This window comes from Triticum dicoccoides, chromosome 7B (genome assembly GCF_002162155.2).
Source record: "Triticum dicoccoides isolate Atlit2015 ecotype Zavitan chromosome 7B, WEW_v2.0, whole genome shotgun sequence".
Taxonomy (NCBI): Eukaryota; Viridiplantae; Streptophyta; class Magnoliopsida; order Poales; family Poaceae; genus Triticum; species Triticum dicoccoides.
In genome coordinates this window covers 730,813,346-730,832,658 of record NC_041393.1, presented here as the reverse complement: position 1 = coordinate 730,832,658, position 19,313 = coordinate 730,813,346, and positions in this window count along the sequence as shown.

Below are 19,313 nucleotides of genomic sequence, written 5' to 3'. Positions count from 1 at the left end.
TATTGATGACGAGGGCACCACTGCGGGTGCGGCATCGTAGCGGCGTCTCCTCCTCCGGCTCCGGCTTGACGGGGCGGAGCGCCGGCGAGCCGGAGCCCCACAAGGAGGACGTCCCTGGCTCCATTCGCCGCGGCATCCAGGAGCTTCCACGGCGATGAGAGAACGACGGGCGCGGTTGGTACTCGAGGCGTCGCGTGTTGCCGGTCTCGATGTGGTCGAGGACGGCCTCAAGGCTGCGGCCGGGCACGCCCCACCACTCGTGCCGCCCGTCGACGTTGAGGCGATTGTTGGTCATGGTGCCGTTGGCGGAGGCGATCTGCTCTTTGCGGCGGTGCTTGAAGAACATCGTCCATAGCATGTGGCTGTCCATGGCATACCCCGGCTCGTTCCGCTGCACCTCCGGCAGCGACGAGCAGATGCGGGCTATCTCGGCCCGCCGTGTAGCCCCTTCTGGCACCGGTGGTACTGGGACGCCGGCGGTGCTCAACTTCCACGAGCCCGGCACCCGCATGTCCGGGTGCGCCGGATAGTCGGCCTCGTAGAGGAGGCACGGCTCATCCTCGTGGAGATGGCATCGGCCGAAGACGTTCACCTCCGCGGCGTCACCGGGGTACCGCTCAGCCATTGCTCCTCGGCAGGAGAAGATGGGGGAGAGTTGCTCTCTGTGGTGGGAGACGAGGCAAGTTGTGGCGATTGTGGCGTTCACCAGCGGGGAGGCTGACTTTTATAGCCGAAGCGGGGGTGGTGAGAGCCTGCTTGCTGGGCGAGGCATGGCGGGAGCGGGCGGGACGCGCGTCGGTCGCGTCTTCACTGCGCCGCCCATGAGGCATCAATGGAGGCTGACCGGCGCGGCATCATTGGCATTGATTCCCGCGGGAGCCCAGACGATGAGGACGATGAAGCGGCGTCTCGCTAACTCGGTGGGCCCATCCCCGTTCGTGCCAAAATCGCTTTTACCGGCGCCGCCAGGCGCGCCGGTTCGGCGTAGGTCCGCCGGCACCAGTTTTGGCCCAAACCGGCAAAAAACGGGCTCCTGGGGGCGCGACTGGGCCATTTTTTGGGCGCCGGCGGCAAAAAAATGGCTGGGGCCGGTCTGTTGGGGGCGCGGCTAGAGATGCTCTTATGGGATGATCAAAATGGCCCAAAGAGGCTTGGGTGAAATTTGGAAATAACATAAGTACTTTTACTAATTTAAAAGCCATTTGGCCTTCTCAAAAATAATTTAAATAAAATACTTAAATAAATTTCCAAATATTTTTTTGAATGTATTAGAAATCTTACATACAATAGACCTCGGAAATGATTTTTAATATTTTCTCCGAAAAATAAATACTTTTAGTTGAAATATCTATTTTAGGGCTTTGGAAAAGATAATGGGTTTAGTTTTTTGGGGCCAAAATAAATTGTAATGAAAATATTTTTAGGTCTTAACGGCATGGCATGATCATGGGGATGAATTTGGGCCGAGAGATTAAAGGTAATAACTTTATGAATTTTAATCAATTAAATTAAACAAAAACAACCAATTAAACAATTAAAATAATGACTTCAAATAAACAAGGCATTCATATCCTTAACCAAATATTTTATGGCTCAACTAATGTCATTTACAATCTTAAGTGAGGTCATGCAAAACACAAGGTGTCCATGATTCCTATATCGCAGATCAAGCCGAAGACGATTCCATCGACCTATTTGACTACCTCCCTCCATCTCATTCTTCACAATTTTCTCACTTTTGCTGGGCGTAACTATTTTTCAATGTCCCGTCAATCAAGATTCTTACGTCACAACGTCTCTCCCATACACACATTTTCCGTTTCTTATTCAACTCGCTGTAAAAGCACTGCTCCCTTACCCTCTTGATACTGCTCTTAATAATTTATATTTTTGTACTAAATTTTATACCTATTAAAACTTAGTCTTGTCATATAATAAACTTAACGAGTATAATTTGTTATTACTTAACGAGTATAATTTGTTATTACTTAGTTGAGATAACTAACCGCATAAAAATAGTACTAAAATATTACTCCCTCTGTATTCAAATATACGACGTTTTTTATACTCCTGTTGTATCAAAAATGTCTTATATTTTGACATGGGGGGAGTAATTGAAGTACTATGGGTCATATATGCAGCTATATGTATATAAGTGAATCTTCTAAATTTTAATTATTTGTAACAAATGTCTTCTTTGAATGAGCTTTTGAAGATTGAATAAATTATAGTGTATACATAAGTATTTGTTTGTATACACGTGTGTTCATGTAAATTCTAATATCAATGTGATGGTAGAGATCTCAAAAAATATCTAATATTGTCCCGAAAAAGGTTGTTAATAGTGGGCTCAGTTTCTGTTGAAATTGTGGGTTGGGCTTAACATTGTGTCTCCGTATTTTTCTCTCATGTTATTCATTTTCATTCCTTCTGTGCCCACAAAATATACTTTCTACTAGAAAATTTGCTCTATGTACTAGACAATAGCTTTGCAATTCGAATGATGAAAATAGAACACTTCAATGCACGTTATTTGTTAAGTCTGTTGTTTGATAATGAAATTATGCTCTTTGATTCATGCGTCGAACTAATGCGGGTGGAGAACAAATGTTAAAGTGCACATGCATGCCCTTCCAAACCCGTTCAAGCCGAGTCACGTCACTTGAAAATATCTCACGCATCTCAGTTTAGTTTTCACCGAGACCCCCAAGCATCTCATGCATGCATATTGTGTAGGAACTGCCTGAATCATTGAACATGATAAGATACATGTAAAGGCACATTAGTAAACTAAAGGATGCATGCCTTATACCCAAATGAACTCGAAACGGGGTCCTCTCATTGGACCTACCCAACTGAGAATACATAATGTGTTTCCTTCAGATCCACCCAATTAATTAAGTTGACCGTGCATTCATGCATATAAGCAGTCTATTTTTTTCTCTTCCTCATTACCATCCATCTTGCTAGCTAGAGGCAGATCACATGTGATTTTGATCATACGTGGGACACGTCAAATTCAGATCACCACTCGTCTTTAATTTCATTTCACAGGTGGATGCCCAGGTAGGTCGATCGATCGGCTCATAATAGTTCAGAGAATCGAAAGAAGCATTCATCCATAAAGCGTAAGGCGTTTTCCATATTCGTCCATTACGAAAATCACGCTGAGCTATAGTGTATGTGATGGAGATGTCGACCAGGTATGATTGTCGATATTTTAGCTTGCTTGGAGGATTAGTTTTCCTGTCCAAGATCGAAAAACCATCCAGATATTCTAGCTTATAGAGCTGCACTAGTTAAGCATGTAGATATTTTAGCTTGGGTGGTTAATTCTTCTGTCTCGGAAAACCATCAAGAATGGATGGGCACCTATGATTAGAGGGCCACACTGGTCAGACAATGCAGGCCTCTTACTTAAAGTACTAATAGAAGGTCGAATACGATCCCGACTGGAAAATAAAATGATCAATCAGAAAGCAATATTAGAGTGAATTTCACTTTTTACCCCATATTTATACATTTGTGACATTAATTACCCCTTCGAGTGAAAATTCGTCTAGAATACCCCTTTTGAAATCTCTGGACCCTTGTTTTTTAATGCGTGTCCATCAGGTAAGGTGTGAGGTGACGCCCTGTATCCAAAAACATGTGGACGGCCACAAGGAGTGGAACAGATAGACAAGAGAAGCTTGGACAAGATCGCCAATGATGCCCTCCGATCCTTACAGTTTTTTTTACAAATCAATGACGCAACATGCCGATCCTATCGACCATAAACAGACAAAATGTAAAACTGGGGTAAAACCGTGTTAAAAGTCTCCAAAATCTGACATTTCGATAAAAGTTCCGCTAAATAGGGTAATATGTGTCACAAATGTACAACTACAAGGTCAAAAATGGAATTCACTCGCAATATTACGATATGGTGATCTCTTATGGGGGACCATGTAAGTATAGCTAAATTTAAGGCGACAATTGATCGATCGGTTACTATCATGCGCCGGTGATAGAAGTTATTGCTGCCATTCCTCTGTGCTGGCGGTGTTGCGTTATGCATAGACGCTAAACCGCATTTCATATCTAACAATCATCCATGAAAACAGTACCTAGTACAACGAAAATACAAGAAGATGCAAAATGCAAAATATAAAATTGTTACATCAAAATTCATATTGGCCGTTTTTTTCCTTTGGCTAGGCGTCGCTCATCACCCAAAAAAAAAAACACTAAGTAAACAAAAAACATCCGGAACACACGAGATATTTGACCTGGCGCTCCTGTGACAAGATCCGGCCACCCGGATCCTAATGATTGCCCGGCCAACTGCCATGTCGATCGCCGGGGCAGCAGGCTTGGATGTCACTCACCGGCTTGGGTCTTTCGCGAACTATGTAGGCATTAGAGCATCTGTAGCCGCGCCCCCAACAGGCCCTTCCCCAGGCGATTTTTCAGCGCCGGCGCCCAAAAATCGGCCCAGTCACGTCTTTCAGGAGCCTGCTTTTCGCCGGTTTGGGCCGAAACTGGCGCCGGCAGACCCAGAGCCGAGCGCGGCACGCCGGGGGGCGCCCGGGGGTGACGGGGCAAGCGATTTTGGCATGAAATAACTGCGGCCCCGCCGAGTCAGCGACACTCGCGTCGTCTCCTCACAACGCCTCGGTTTCCCGCGGGGAATCAATGCCAAGGCTGCCGTCGGTCAGCCTTCCATTGATTCCTCACGGGCGACGCGGCGACGCCCCCTCTCCTGCCACACGTACACACGGCACCCACCCCCCGGCCGCTATTAAGCAATGCCTCCCCGTCGCCTGTGACCACACACCACCCACAGCCGCCGAGCTCTGCCTCTCTCTCCCCGTGCGCAGCCACTGCCAACGTTCCTCCCCTCTCTCCCTGTGCCCGGCTGCGATGATGGGCGAGCGTTTCCCCGACGATGGGGCGGTGGCCAATGGCTTCGGACGCCGCTCGTTGCACGAGTGGGAAGCCCACTTGCTGTCCGAGGCGAACATCCCGGCGCCTCCCGACATGTGCGCGCCGAAGTGGTGGAAGCTCAGCGCCGGTGGCGTCCCCATCCCCCCGTTGCCCGACGTCGTTGTGCGCCCCGACTACTTCGTCGACGAGGTCGACCGTGTGCGGGCGTCACTGACGGGGGAGCAGCGGGCCCTCCCGCAGTACGCTTCGGGCAACCACATGGCGTGGGCGGCGTACTTCCAGCACTGGCAGGCGCATCGGCTGGCCTCCACCAACAACGCGCCGGTGGTGCGAGGGACCAAGAACAGCGAGGGCCGCTGCCTGTGGTGGGGTGCCCGGGCCGCACGCTCCACGCCGATCTCCGGCACCTCGAGGGCGGCAACGACCCGCCGTTTACGTACACTGCCGCCCCGGTCCGGAGCGGCGGCCAATGGATGCCGAGGAGGACGACGTCCTCTTCTTCCTCCTCCTCCAGCTCCTCCTCACACTCCTCTGGGTCGCCAGCGCTGTTCAGCATCAAGGTCGATCCCGCAGAGCCGCCGCTCGGCCGGCTCACCCGTAGCGCCGACATCGTCATCAACGAGGGCGGGCGTGCCTCCTCCTCCGCTCCTCCGCGCTTCGTCAAGCCGAAGACAGAGCCAGGACTCGCCACCGCCGTGAAGACGGAGCCAGGGCTCGCCTCCGTAAAGACAGAGCCAGGGCTCCCTGCCATGAAGACGGAGCCGGAGCTCTGAGATGCGGTGGCCTTGAAGTGGGCGCGCGAAGACTGGGCGCGGATGGAGCTGGAGCGCCAGCGCAGCGCCTTTGAGCATTTCACCGCTCGGCGCCGTGGCCGCGATGAGGAAGGCATTGTCGTTCTCGACAACAACAGCGACGACGACACGCCGCCACCGGTCTGCCAGGGCGACCCCGGACAGGGGTCGAGCAGGGGCGACCGCATGAAGGAGGAGAAGGACGACAAGGACAACGGCGATGGCGGCGACGGCGGCGACTTCGCCGCGCTCAGCGCGTTCTTCGGCCTGTAGTTGCGGCCTTTGTTTTTTTAAGTATTTCCGTGTCCTATGTAAAAAACTATTTAAGTCGCCTAAGTAATGTCATGTTCGCCAAATTTTAGCCGAATCTTTGTCCCGTTTATCGAATTTTAGACGAATTCCTTTTTTAAAAATATTAAAGACGGCTTCTGCAGGCGACCCTTGGGCCGGCGGCTGGGAACCCGAAAGCCCCCAGGCCGATTTTAGCGCCGGTTCGTCCCCAGGCGCCGATTTTATGAGCTGTCTGGGGCAACAGCTGGAGATGCTCTTACGCTGCTATAGTGAAACCGGTGGCACCACTGCACCTGCATGCATGACCTCCATCACAGCACAGCTACTTTTCATCTCCTTTCTCTCCAATGATCCTTTCCCACACCGGAACTATTATCACCGGTATATATGTCTGCGACGGCGACCGCACGAGGAAATCTGTGTGTACGGACGGAGGCGACGTGACCGGCCGGTGATAAATGCACTCGGCTGTGAAGCCAGCCAGGCTGTGAGGAGTGACGTGTGACTGTGAGTGTGACTACGACGCCATGGCGTGCAGACACGTACGACCCGCGACCTTCCTCCGATCCTAGCTTAATTATAACTAACTAACGAATTAAACACGATTATGATATGCACTAGTAGCGCCGAATTATTTGATCCGTTGGTGGAGTGACACGATCCGGGCGGTTCGTGCATGTCTTCTGCACTTGAAAAACTTGTGTATCAAACGATCTGTTATGCAGATTTACATTGATCGGATAAACTGATGTAATATCTCTAGTACTACATATCAACTAGAGTTACCTTTCACCGTGCCCCTCCTCGCGCACTAAAGGAAACTCTAGGTCCAGTTCACCTGATTGGACATCAACGGTGTTGTAGCGCCGTCCCCTTCTTGAACACACTGTCTTGGTTGTTTATGAAGTTCTCGGTGTTGGAACGGAATATATTGATCGCCATGCTTGGTTTGAGCTGCTTCTCGGGTCGTGGGTATTTAGGGCGCAATGTACGGCTTCGTTGGCCTTCCTCCATGGTCTCCTTCTTCGGCCTCGCCGGATCCTGCAACCCATTTGCCGACTCTCTAGGGGCTTATGGTGGGGGTATGTTGATTCGGTTTCATGCAGGAGTCTTGGTCGTGCGACGGAGGTGCCTCGCGTTGGTCGTGATGTGGTCTAGGTGCTCTGTGTCCCATCCCCTTGCCTTCCATTGATGGAATTCGGACTAGGCGAGTTTAGCGCCGTGGTGGTTTTCTTTGTTCTGTTCTTACTCACATTGTTATGGTGCCCCCCGCTCTATATATATGTTGCATTGGTCTCTTCTACCTATCAATCAGAAAAATACGCAATTCTTTGCATATTCAAAAAAAAAAAGTTGGATATGGTGATGATGAGTTCACTCGCTCATTCCACCCCTATTTCCTTATACATCTACTCCCTCCGTTCCTAAATATTTGTCTTTTTAAGATTTCAAATGGACTATCACATAGGATGTATATAGATATATTTTAAAGTGTAGATTCACTCATTTTGCTCCGTATGTAGTCACTTGTTGAAATCTCTAGAAAGAGAAATATTTAGGAACGGTGTGAGTAGAATTCACCAAAGCCCTCCAATATGGAAACAGTATCACAGTTAACACGATTGTAGAAACATGTCGTTTTTTCTCAACACGGACAGGGCGCGCGTGACTTTGCTTTTGAAAGAATTTTATTTTTCCAACCGAGCTCTTTCGCTTTCAAAACACGATCACTGCTAAAGCCCAAAAGGGAAAAATAGAAAAAAAAAATAGGGAGTAGTTATCATGCATCGTCCTATCGTGGTCAACCATTATCACCGTTATCACTCATTTACATCCGATGTGCATCACACGAGTCGATGGCGTGGAGTGATGGTTGTCAAGACGGGCGGGCCGCCGATGTCATAGCAGATCAGAGTACCCCTGAACCAAGTCATTGGATCGGCTACCACACGTAGTTTTCATGCATCACAGCTATTTAAAACATTGGAGTACTTAGTGCAACTCCAACACACCGACCCAAATGGATGGGCGCTTTGTCCGCTTTTTTCCGTTTGTGTCAGCCGCCCGCTTGACGTTGGTCCTGTTTTTAGTTTGAATAGGCAGTGCGCCCAACGCGCTGGCCCATATTTGCCCGCGCGACCGGTTTGCCTTCGTTTTGCAACCAATATACACATATTTTTGCATAGTTTCACAAGCAAACATGGAATAAAGGTCTCCCTGTCTAGCCCCCGTTCCGGTGATGCATCTAGCATCATCGATGGACTTGCGGAGGTGTGTCTCCGATGAATCTGTCTTTAGTGGATTGCTCGAATCTGTTCGTCGTTCGTTCGTGTGTCTTCAGGTTGGATCATTCTGATCTACACTCTTCATCTGTAGTGGTTGTTGTCCTGGTGCGTTTGGTTCTATGGGCCTTAGCACGACGACTTCCCGACTTTCTATTACAACAATGTTTGCCCAGCTCCGGCGAGGGAGGGGCGATGACTGCGGTGCGCCTTCGGCTCGCTTCAGTGCTTGTAGTCGTCGCTAGGTGGTCTACGGATCTGGATTTAATTTTTATTATAGTATTCGTTGTACTACAATAATTGAAGATGATTAGATTGGATTTTTTTTGAAAAAAATAGCATACTTCCACAACCCAAATAAATATATCATGGTTTACAAACCGAATAAAAATAAAATGTTTCAAATACATTTTGAAAAAAGATACATCTATTGGTTGCCAGCATGAGCCCACATATACTCAACCATATCATCTTGTAGCTGAATGTGAGTTTTCCAATCACGTTTTGATGATGAAATTGGGTGAACTATGCAAACGTTGCCGCTCCTCCATGATCAGGCACAACATTGTCCCCCTGGAATTGAAACCTTGATCGTACATACGTTCTGGGCACTCATCCTCTACGATCATATTGTGCATGATCACCCAAGCAGTCATCAGCTCCCACAACTTCTTGGTGCTCCCAGTTCTAGTAGGATAACAAACGATGCCCCATCGAGATTGCAGAACACCAAAGGCATGCTTGACATCCTTCCTAGCACTCTCTTGCTCTTGCGCAAATCTCCTCCTCTTCGTTCTGACAGGGTTGGGGATTGTCTTGACAATAATGGTCCACCGAGGATAGATACCGTCAGCTAGGTATATCCTTTGTTGTAGTTGTGGCCTTGATGTTCACATTCGCCGGAAGGCAGTTGCCTTCGGCAAGCCTTGCAAACACCGGCGAGAGTTGAAGCACGTTGATATCATTGTGCGATCCGGCCATGCCAAAGAAAGAGTGCCAGATCTAGAGATCTTGTGAGGCCACGGCCTCAAGTATGACAGTGCAAGCCCTCACATGGCCCCTATATTGCCCCTGCCAAGAAGAAGGGCAGTTCTTCCTCCCAATGCAAATAGTCTATGCTACCAAGCATCCCCGGGAAGGCCCTACTGGTATTCATCGTCAACAAGCGGGTTGTATCTGCAACATTTGGCTCTCTCAAGTACTCGAGGCCAAACACTGCAATAACAGCCTTGCAGAACCTATACATGGACTCTAGGCACGTGGACTCGCTCATACGAACATACTCATCAATGAGATCACCAGAAAATTCGTATGCAAGCATCCAAATAGTTGCGGTGCATTTCAGATAAGAGGAGAAGCCAATCTTTCCAAGGGCATCCTCCTTGCACTCGAAATACTTAACGTATCCGACAACCCCCTCCCAAATATGGTTGAAAACATACCTAGCCATGGGGAAACGACGTCGGAACTGGTGATGTTTGAAGAGCTGGTTGGGTGTCTCAAAGTAGTCCTTCCAAAGAAGGAAAGAGTAGCTCTCTCAGTTCTAATTCAACGTCGGAGTGTGCACTGGAATCGAGCCCTGGAACAACGGCCACTGCCTAGTAAGGTGGTCATGGACGAGCACCATGGCAGCCACCATCTCCTCATCATCGGAGTCACAGAGGAAATTGTGGAAAAAGAACTCGTCGGCAGAGTCCATTTGTACCTTGGGGGCAAACTGTCGAACATCTCGCGGCTGTCGTCGAAGAAGCTGGAAGGCAAAGAAAACGCGCGCCTCCCCTAAACCAGATAGCTGGTCTGGCGGCGTCCCACGACATGGCGGTGTCAGACGAAGGAGATGGTCGGGGGAGCGTGGGGCGACTTCATGCTCGCGGCGACATCGGGGTGGGGGAAAGCTGTGGTGGCCCGGCAGCGAGGCGGTGGTGGCGGCGACGTGAAAGGTGGGGGTGTGCGGGGCAGGTGTGTGGGCGCGGACTACTGGCCGGGCACCGAAACTGGGCGGCAACGGCGAATGGTGGGCTCGGCAAGGGTTTTCCGTCGATGAGGGTGGAAGAGAATGGCCTATGTGCACCGACTGGCGGGCCAGAGGGAGGAGTTGGCGGGCGTCGCGCACGTCCGCTTTGTATCCGCGACGACGCAAATGAGGCTCAAATTTAGGCCAGAAATAGATCGGCAGGCGGACGAAAAGCGGATGCGTGTCTATTTGGATCGGCATGTTGGGCCGACTTTTTTGTCCGCGGCGACCCAAATGAACACACGCGAACGAATGGGTCGGCGAGTTGGAGTTGCTCTTACAACTCTTAGGTCAAGTTGTATGCATATGTATACTCACCCTTATGAACGTCTTCGTGAGACTGAGTCGGTAAAGATAGAAATTTTATCTTGTGCTTAGCTCGCGATGGATTGAATCACGTTGGAGGCTGAGTTCATCTATGTAGGTAGAACAGAGACATATGTTTTTCCCCCTAATTTAACATGGTTTTGATATTTAGGTTCAGAAAAGAGAGATTCAAATCTATTATCATGTTTGGTCTGCGGCTAAAATTGGCTAGATAATGTTTAAAAAAATAAATCAAGCTAAAATTTAAAATATACATTAAGAGACAAAAAAGATAAATCCTTTTTTTGCATGTGAAATAAGTAATATAAATCCAAATGTGAATTGTGTCATTTTGGCTTTTGCCTTTTTGTGACACTATTCATGTTGAATTTGTCTTTTTTGTTTGTGTTTTTTTTTTGTTCACCCGGAAAAAAAAGAATTTGTCTTTTTTGTTTCCCAATGCCCATTTTAGATGTTGATTTGAACATTTTACAGATTGTAGAAACATGTCTTTTTTGTTTCCCAATGCTCACAATTTTCTTCGAATATTTTTGGAACATGTAAATATGTTTTATTAATGTTTCATGGGAGCACCTATGTGCAGTAGCACCTGATACCCCCCGGCCCCCAAATCAGCCTCCGGCTCTTTCAGTCGTCACCGACTCCCGTCCGAAGCATGCCTCGTAAAGAATCCTTATAACAATCTTCGAGGACGCTCAAAAAGAAAACAATCTTCGATGTCTCAATTGAGGACCCAACCTTAATAATTGAGGTAACCCCGTGAGTCGGATATGGTCTTGGTTGGACAATCGGTTGTAAGGTTATTTGGATGCACCCCACATAGTTCGTTGACAAGGTCTATTCAATGGTGTTTACGCGTGCCATATTGATTTATATAGTTTGTATTTGGATCACATGTACACAACTGCAGGTAAACCTTAAGCCCTGGACAATTTATTTATTATTTCACATCCGAAGCCGATCAAATTACTCAGAGCCTCAAGTCATGGCAGTCGTGAGGCGTCCCTCCTGCCTTGGAAAAAAGTTGTGTATGCCGATTGTGTTGTGTAGACCGCCACACTCCCAGGGCCATGTGAACGCACCAAGCGAGCACCATCATGTTCTGTCATTTTCTCGTTTCTGCACCGATGTCTCGTACCCCTCCATCAATTGCCTCTTACCTCGATCACATCCCATTGACACCATCGACACTCGAGCTTCCATCTATGTGTGAGGAGTGACCGTAGCCATGCGTTTCCCATCCGGTGCCGGCGAGCCTCGGGCAATTAGAGCAACTCCAGCCGCGCCCCCAACAGGCCCCCAAGTCGATTTTTTAGCGTCGGTGCCCAAAAACCGGCACAGTCGCGTCCCCAGGAACCCGTTTTTCGTCGGTTTGGGCCAAAATTGGCGCCGGCGGATCCAGGCCGAACTCGAGGGTGCCGGGGCAATGGTTTTTGGCGCGAACGAACAGCGGGCCCGCCGAGTTAGCGACCCCTGCCTCGTCGTCCTCACAACGTCTCGGTTTCCCGCGGGAAATCAATGCCAAGGCTGCCGCCGGTCAACCTTCCATTGATTCCTCACGGGCCAGCGGTGCGGCGACGCGTCCCCTGCCACACGTACACACAACACCGCCGTCCCCCTTCCGCCGCTATATAAAGCAGCACCTCCCTCGCCGGAGGACGCACCTGCCCGCAGCCCCCTCTCTCCCATGCACATCCGCCGCCGACGAACTCTTTCCTCTCTCTCCCCGTTCAAAGCCGCCGCAGACGATGGGCGAGAGGTTCCCCGGCGATGGGGCGGCGGCCAATGGCTTCGTCTGCCACTCGCTGCACGAGTGGGAAGCCCACCTCCTGTATGAAGCCAACATCCTGGCGCCTCCCGACATGCGCGCGCCGGGGCGGTGGAGGCTCAGCGCCGGGGGTGCCTCCGTGCCCCCGTTGCCCGACATGACGCGCCCCGACTACTTCAGCGACGAGGTCAAGCGCGTGCGGGCGTCGCTGACGGAGGAGCAACCGGCCCTCCCGGAGTACGCCTTCAGCAACCACGAGGCGTAGGCGACGTACTTCGGACGCTGGCAGGCGGCACGGCTGGTCTCCACCAACAACGTACCTGTGGTGCGGGGCACCAAAAACAGCGACGACCGCCGCTTGTAGTGGGGCGCCCCTGGCCGCACGCTCCGCGCCGTCCTCCAACACCTCGAGGATGCTTAGCTAATAATTGTATAACATTCCAAATTAAAAATTTGGGATGTTACAAACCTACCCACCTTAAGATGAATCTTACCCTCGAGATTTGGGTTGGCTAGAAAATAGGCGCGGGTCGTCTCGGCGGAAATCTTCTGCTCGCTCCCTGGTGGCTTCTTCCTCGGTATGGTGGCTCCACAGCACCTTACAAAACTTGATGATCTTGCTGCGGGTAATTCTGTTCGCAGTCTCGAGAATTCTGACGGGTTTCTCCTCATAAGTCAGATCACTGTCAAGTTGTATGGCCTCTAGGGGCACTGTGTCTTTCAAAGGAATATCGGCCATCTCAGCATGACATTTCTTTAGCTGGGAAACATGGAAGACATCATGAACTCCTGACAATCCTTCCGGCAAATCCAGCTTGTATGCAACTTCTCCTCTACGTTCGAGGATTTTGTATGGGCCAATGAACCTGGGTGCTAACTTTCATTTAACACGGAACCTCTTGATTCCTTGAAGTGGGGACACACGGAGATATGCTCGGTCTCCCACTTCGTACATTACTTCCTTGCATTTACTATTGGCTTAACTCTTCTGCCTCGACTGAGCTATCTTGAGTCTGTCTCGAATCAACTTGACCTTCTCTTTGGAGTCTCTGATAAGATCGAGACCAAAAAGTTTTCGGTCTCCAACACCATCCCACAACAATGGTGTTCTGCACGTCCTTCTGTATAGAGCTTTGAAAAGGGCCATCTTCAGATTGGTCTGATAGCTGTTATTGTACGAGAACTCTGTGTATGGTAGATTATCATCCTAGCTAGACCCGTAGTCTAGCGCACAGGCTCTCAACATGTCCTCCAGAATCTGGTTGACTCTCTCGGTCTGTCCATCTGTGTGCGGATGAAAGGCTGGACTGAACTGCAGCCTCGTACCTAAAGTTTCATGCAACTGATTCCAAAACTTTGAGGTAAATTGTGTTCCTCTATCTAACACGGTTCTCCTCCGAACTCCATGCAGACATACGGACTTGGTCATGTATATCTTGGCTAACTTAGCGCTGGTACATGTGGTCTTCACGGGAATGAAATGAGCAACATTGGTCAAGCGATCAACCACTACCCAGATGGAATCATAACCTGAACGAGGCCTGGGTAATCCTGTGATAAAATCCATTCCAAGTTTCTCCCATTTCCATTCGGGTATCGGCAGAGGTTGAAGTAACCCTGCCGGCTTCTGATGTTCGGCCTTTACTCACTAACAAACTTCACATACTGCTACATACTCGGCAATATCCTTCTTCATACCTATCCACCAGAAACGTTCCTTCAAGTCCAGCTACATCTTGGTGTTGCCTGGGTGAATCGAGTACGGTGAGTCATGGGCCTCCTTAAGAATTAACTTCCTTACCTCTGGGTCATTTGGTACATAGATACAGTCCTCAAACTATAAAGTTTCGTGCTCATCCTCATGAAAACCATTAGCCTTTCTGTTACTCATCCTTTCCTTTACCTCTGCAATTTCCTTGTCCATTTTCTGGGCTTCTCGGATTCTTTGGGTCAGAGTGGACTGAATATCCAGGGTGGCGACAAATCCCCTCGGTACTATCTCTAGTCGGAGCTCTCTGAGATCGTCGGCTAACTCTTGTGGTAATCCTCCAGTTACAATGGTGTTCAAATAGCAGTTACGGCTCAAGGCATCTGCAACAAAATTTGCCTTCCCTGGGTGATAATGCAATCTCATGCCATAGTCCTTGATCAACTCTAGCCATCTCCTCTGTCTAAGGTTCAACTCCTTCTGCGTGAAAATATACTTCAAGCTCTTATGATCCGTGTAAACATCACAACTTTTTCCGACAAGGAAATGTCTCCAGGTCTTGAGTGCGTGCACTACGGCTGCTAACTCCAAATCATGTGTGGCGTAATTCATCTCATGAGGTCATAGCTGTCTGGAGGTATAAGCTACAACCTTTCCTTCCTGCATGAGTACTCCTCTGAGACCCTGACGAGAAGCGTCACTATATACCTAGTAATCCTTGTGTATGTCCGGCAAAATTAGCACAGGGGCTGTAACCAAACGTTTCTTCAACTCCTGGAAACTGGCTTCACAATCCTTGGTCCAAATGTACTTGGTTTACTTCTTCGACAACTCAGTCATGGGCATGGCATTCCTGGAGAAATTCTCAATAAACCTCCGATAATATCCTGCGAGTCCGAGAAAACTGCGGATCTCCTTGACCGAGGTGGGTGACTGCCATTTGGTGACCGATTCAACCTTGCTGGGGTCGACTGCTATTCCTTCCCCTGAAATAACATGTCCGAGAAATCCAACTTCCTTCAGCCAAAATTCACATTTACTGAACTTGGCATATAACTGATGTTCTCGGAGTTTCTCCAGAACTAGACGCAAATGTTCCTTATGCTCTTCCTCGCTCTTGGAGAAAACCAATATGTCATCGATGAACACCACGACAAACTTGTCCAGGTATTCCATAAATACCTTGTTCATCATACTCATAAAATATGCAGGGGCATTAGTCAATCCGAATGGCATGCAGTGTACTCGTATAAACCATACCTGGTGGTGAAAGCTGTTTTGGGTATATCCCGCTCACGAAACTTCAACTGATGATACCCTGATCGAAGATCGATCTTGGAGAAAACCTTGGCTCCAACTAGCTGATCAAATAAGTCATTAATCATCGGCAGAGGGTACTTGTTCTTGACGGTCACGTCGTTCAACGAACGATAATCCACCACCATTCTCAGGGTTCCATCCTTCTTCTCTACCAAAAGAACTGGGGCTCCCCAAGCTGACGAGCTTGGCCGAATATATCCCTTCTCCAATAGCTCATTAATTCTTTTTTTGATCTCTTCCAAATCGTTCGAGGGCAACCAATAAGGTCTCTTTGAAGGAAATATGCCCTAGAGGCAATAATAAAGTTATTATTTATTTCCTTATATCATGATAAATGTTTATTATTCATGCTAGAATTGTATTAACCGGAAACTTAGTACATGTGTGAATACATAGACAAAACATAGTGTCCCTAGTATGCCTCTACTAGACTAGCTCGTTAATCAAAGATGGTTATGTTTCCTAACCATAGACATGTGTTGTCATTTGATGAACGGGATCACATCATTAGGAGAATGATGTGATGGACAAGACCAATCCGTTAGCTTAGCATTATGATCGTTGCAGTTTCATTGCTACTGCTTTGTTCAGACTTATAATGTTCCTCAGACTATGAGATTATGCAACTCCCGAATACTAGAGGAACACCTTGTGTGCTATCAAATGTCACAACGTAAATAGGTGATTATAAAGATGATCTACATGTGTCTCCGAAGGTGTTTGTTGGGTTGGCATAGATCGAGATTAGGATTTGTCACTCTGTGTATCGGAGAGGTATCTCTGGGCCCTCTCGGTAATGCTCATCACAATAAGCCTTGCAAGCAATGTGACTAATGAGTTAGTTGCAGGATGAAGCATTACAGAACGAGTAAAGAGACTTGCCGGTAACGAGATTGAACTAGGTATGATGATACCGACAATCGAATCTCGGGCAAGTAACATACCGATGACAAAGGGAACAACGTATGTTGTTATGCGGTTTGACCGATAAAGATCTTCGTAGAATATGTAGGAGCCAATATGAGCATCTAGGTTCCGCTATTGGTTATTGATCGGAGATGTGTCTCCGTCATGTCTACATAGTTCTCGAACCTGTAGGGTCCGCACGCTTAAAGTTCGATGACGATTTGTATTATGAGTTATGTGTTTTGATGACCAAAGTTTGTTTCGAGTCTCGGATAAGATCACGGACGTGACGAGAAGTCTCTAAATGGTCCAGACATAAAGATTGATATATTGGAAGACTATATTCGGACATCGGAATGGTTCAGGAGAAGTTCGGGTATTTTCCAGAGTACCATGAGGTTATCGGAACCCCCCGGGGAGTTGATTGGCCTTAGTGGGCCTTAGTGGGAAGGACAGGCAGCGGCCAGGAGGTGGCGCGCGCCCCCCAAGCCCAGTCCGAATTGGACAAGGTTTTGGGGGCATGGCCCCCTCTCCCTTCCTTCCCCCTTCTCCTTGAGGTGGAATCCTACTAGGACTTGGAGTCCTAGTAGGACTCCCCTCTCCCGGCACACCTAGCAAGGGCCGGCCGGCCTACCCCTCCCTCCTTTATATATGGGGCAGGGGCACCCTAGAACACACCAAGTTTTGCCTTAGCTGTGTTCGGTGGCCCCCTCCACAGTTAGACACCTCGATCATATCGTCGTAGTGCTTAGGCTAAGCCCGCGCCGGTAGCATCATCATCACCCTTGCCATGCCGTCGTGCTAACGGAACTCACCCTCGTCCTCAACTGGATCACGGAGGTGTTGTACATTCACTACTTGGATCGGTTGGATCGCGAAGATGTTCGACTACATCAACCGCGTTACTAAACGCTTCTGCTTTCGGTCTACGAGGGTACATGGACACACTCTCCCATCTCGTTGCTATGCATCTCCTAGATAGATCTTGCGTGATCATAGAATTTTTTTGAATTACTACGTTCCCAACACTCTTGGATATTGGGGTTGTGTCGGGCAATAACTCAATCAAAAACTCAATGTCTCTGTCGGGTGGCATTCCTGGTAATTCCTCCGAAAATACATCGGGGAAATCTTGCACTACCGGCACTTCCTCCTGAACAACTCCCGTGAGGGAATTCACCTGATTCTTCATCGTGTGTGTCTGGATACATACTTGATCCTCTTCTGCTCCGGGGTGGTGAGCAAAATCTCCTTGCGGGCACAGTCGATGTTTCCTTCAAACTTCGTCAACCAATCCATGCCTAGGATTACGTCCAAACTCTGGGATTCCAATACTATGAGGTCTGCGGGAAAATCATGGTTTCCGTTGCTGAGGGTCGAATAACCCTTTAGGCTTGGACGCCTAGGCGTATTCACCAAAAAATCCGGGTTAGCTTGCCTTTGTACGTCTGCCACTCTGCCCAGGTATCCAGGAGTGACCCACCGAACTCTTGACAGTTATTCTTACAAAGACACTGAACTTGTCAACGTTTAAACGGTGATTGGTCATGCGAGGTCCGGCTTACTAGGTTTTGAATTAAAGCTTAACTCAGCGGCTGTGCGGCCCATGAAAGCACTTGGGTTTTAGGCTTGGCGGCCTATGAAAGCCTCATTTTCTGGTTGTTCTTTTGTTTGACCATTTTGTTGAAGTTTTTGCTTCTGGTTACATATCAGCACATGGTTAAAAAACCAAATAGGGCCATGTTGCCTGTTGGTGCATGTATCCGGAGTTTTTAAACCCGGCCTGGTTGAGGACTTTAAGCCGCCAGGAGACAATCATCATATGCTTGAGCTTTCCGCTCAAGTTTCGGGATATTATCCCTTGATGCATGCGGTGTTATAAACCAGCAGTGTACATATCTGGAACAAGACATTATATTTCTATGGGCTATTGCCTTTACATATGACTTACGATAAGTCGACAGAAGGAACAAATATCATAGGTATGATATTTATTTTGTTGCATAAGGTTCTTTCTAAACCGACCCTGATATGGGCTGATTAGTCCTCAGTGCTTATATATATATGGGTGTTATGACCCGCCCTGAGGTAAACCGCTAGGGCACTTGTTGTCTGTTTATACAGGAAAAATGACAAGTCAGATCGGCATAATTGATCATACTATTAAGCATAAGGGACGGATTTCCCACTGATGGATCAGCAGTGTTATGCAAAACAAAACATGCACGATGGCACGACATATCAGTGTTTCACTAGCCTGTTACATGGCTCAGCATGGCCCAAGTGGATAAAATGTTTTTCAAAGTTCCGGAAAAGTGCAAGTGAAGAACCACCCAGCTGATCAGTTCTCCTAGCCTTGGCGGTTTGAAGCTTCTGGGTCATCCCGCGCCGATTCTTCTTCTTCATCCACCGTCTGGAAGTCAGGCAATGACCAATCGATACCAGTCAAAGCTTGAAATTCAGCATCTTCATCAATAAGCTTAGACGGATCAATGTCCGGGGCGAAGGTATGCTTACAGATTGGAGGGATAGGATCTGCAACTTTATTAGCTGGCGTGGGCATATTTTGATTTTCTGCGGTATAAGCCCCAAGTATTTGGACAGATCCATTTCTTCATCAAGTAGACTCGCCAAAGGATGCACCGCTTTTACACAAGCGGCAAAGCCTTTCTTGTCAAAAGCAGATCCGTCTTCTTTGAAACTGGGGCAGCCAGTGGCTAGCTCAGCCGGGTCTAACTCCAACTACCACGCTTTAGCCCAGCTTAAAGCCGTAAGGGCACCGGCCCTAGTAGCGTACTGCTTGTTCTCTTCAATCCGGGCTGGTAAAATGGAGAGGCTGTTTAACACGTGGCTGAGAAGAGACAGTGTCTGCTTGCTTGGAGAGATGGCAGCGATTGTGCGTTGAGCTCCGATATACAATTGCTCTACCAAAGTGTAAACCACCTTCAATTTTATCAATGTTTCTTTCCCAAGGTTG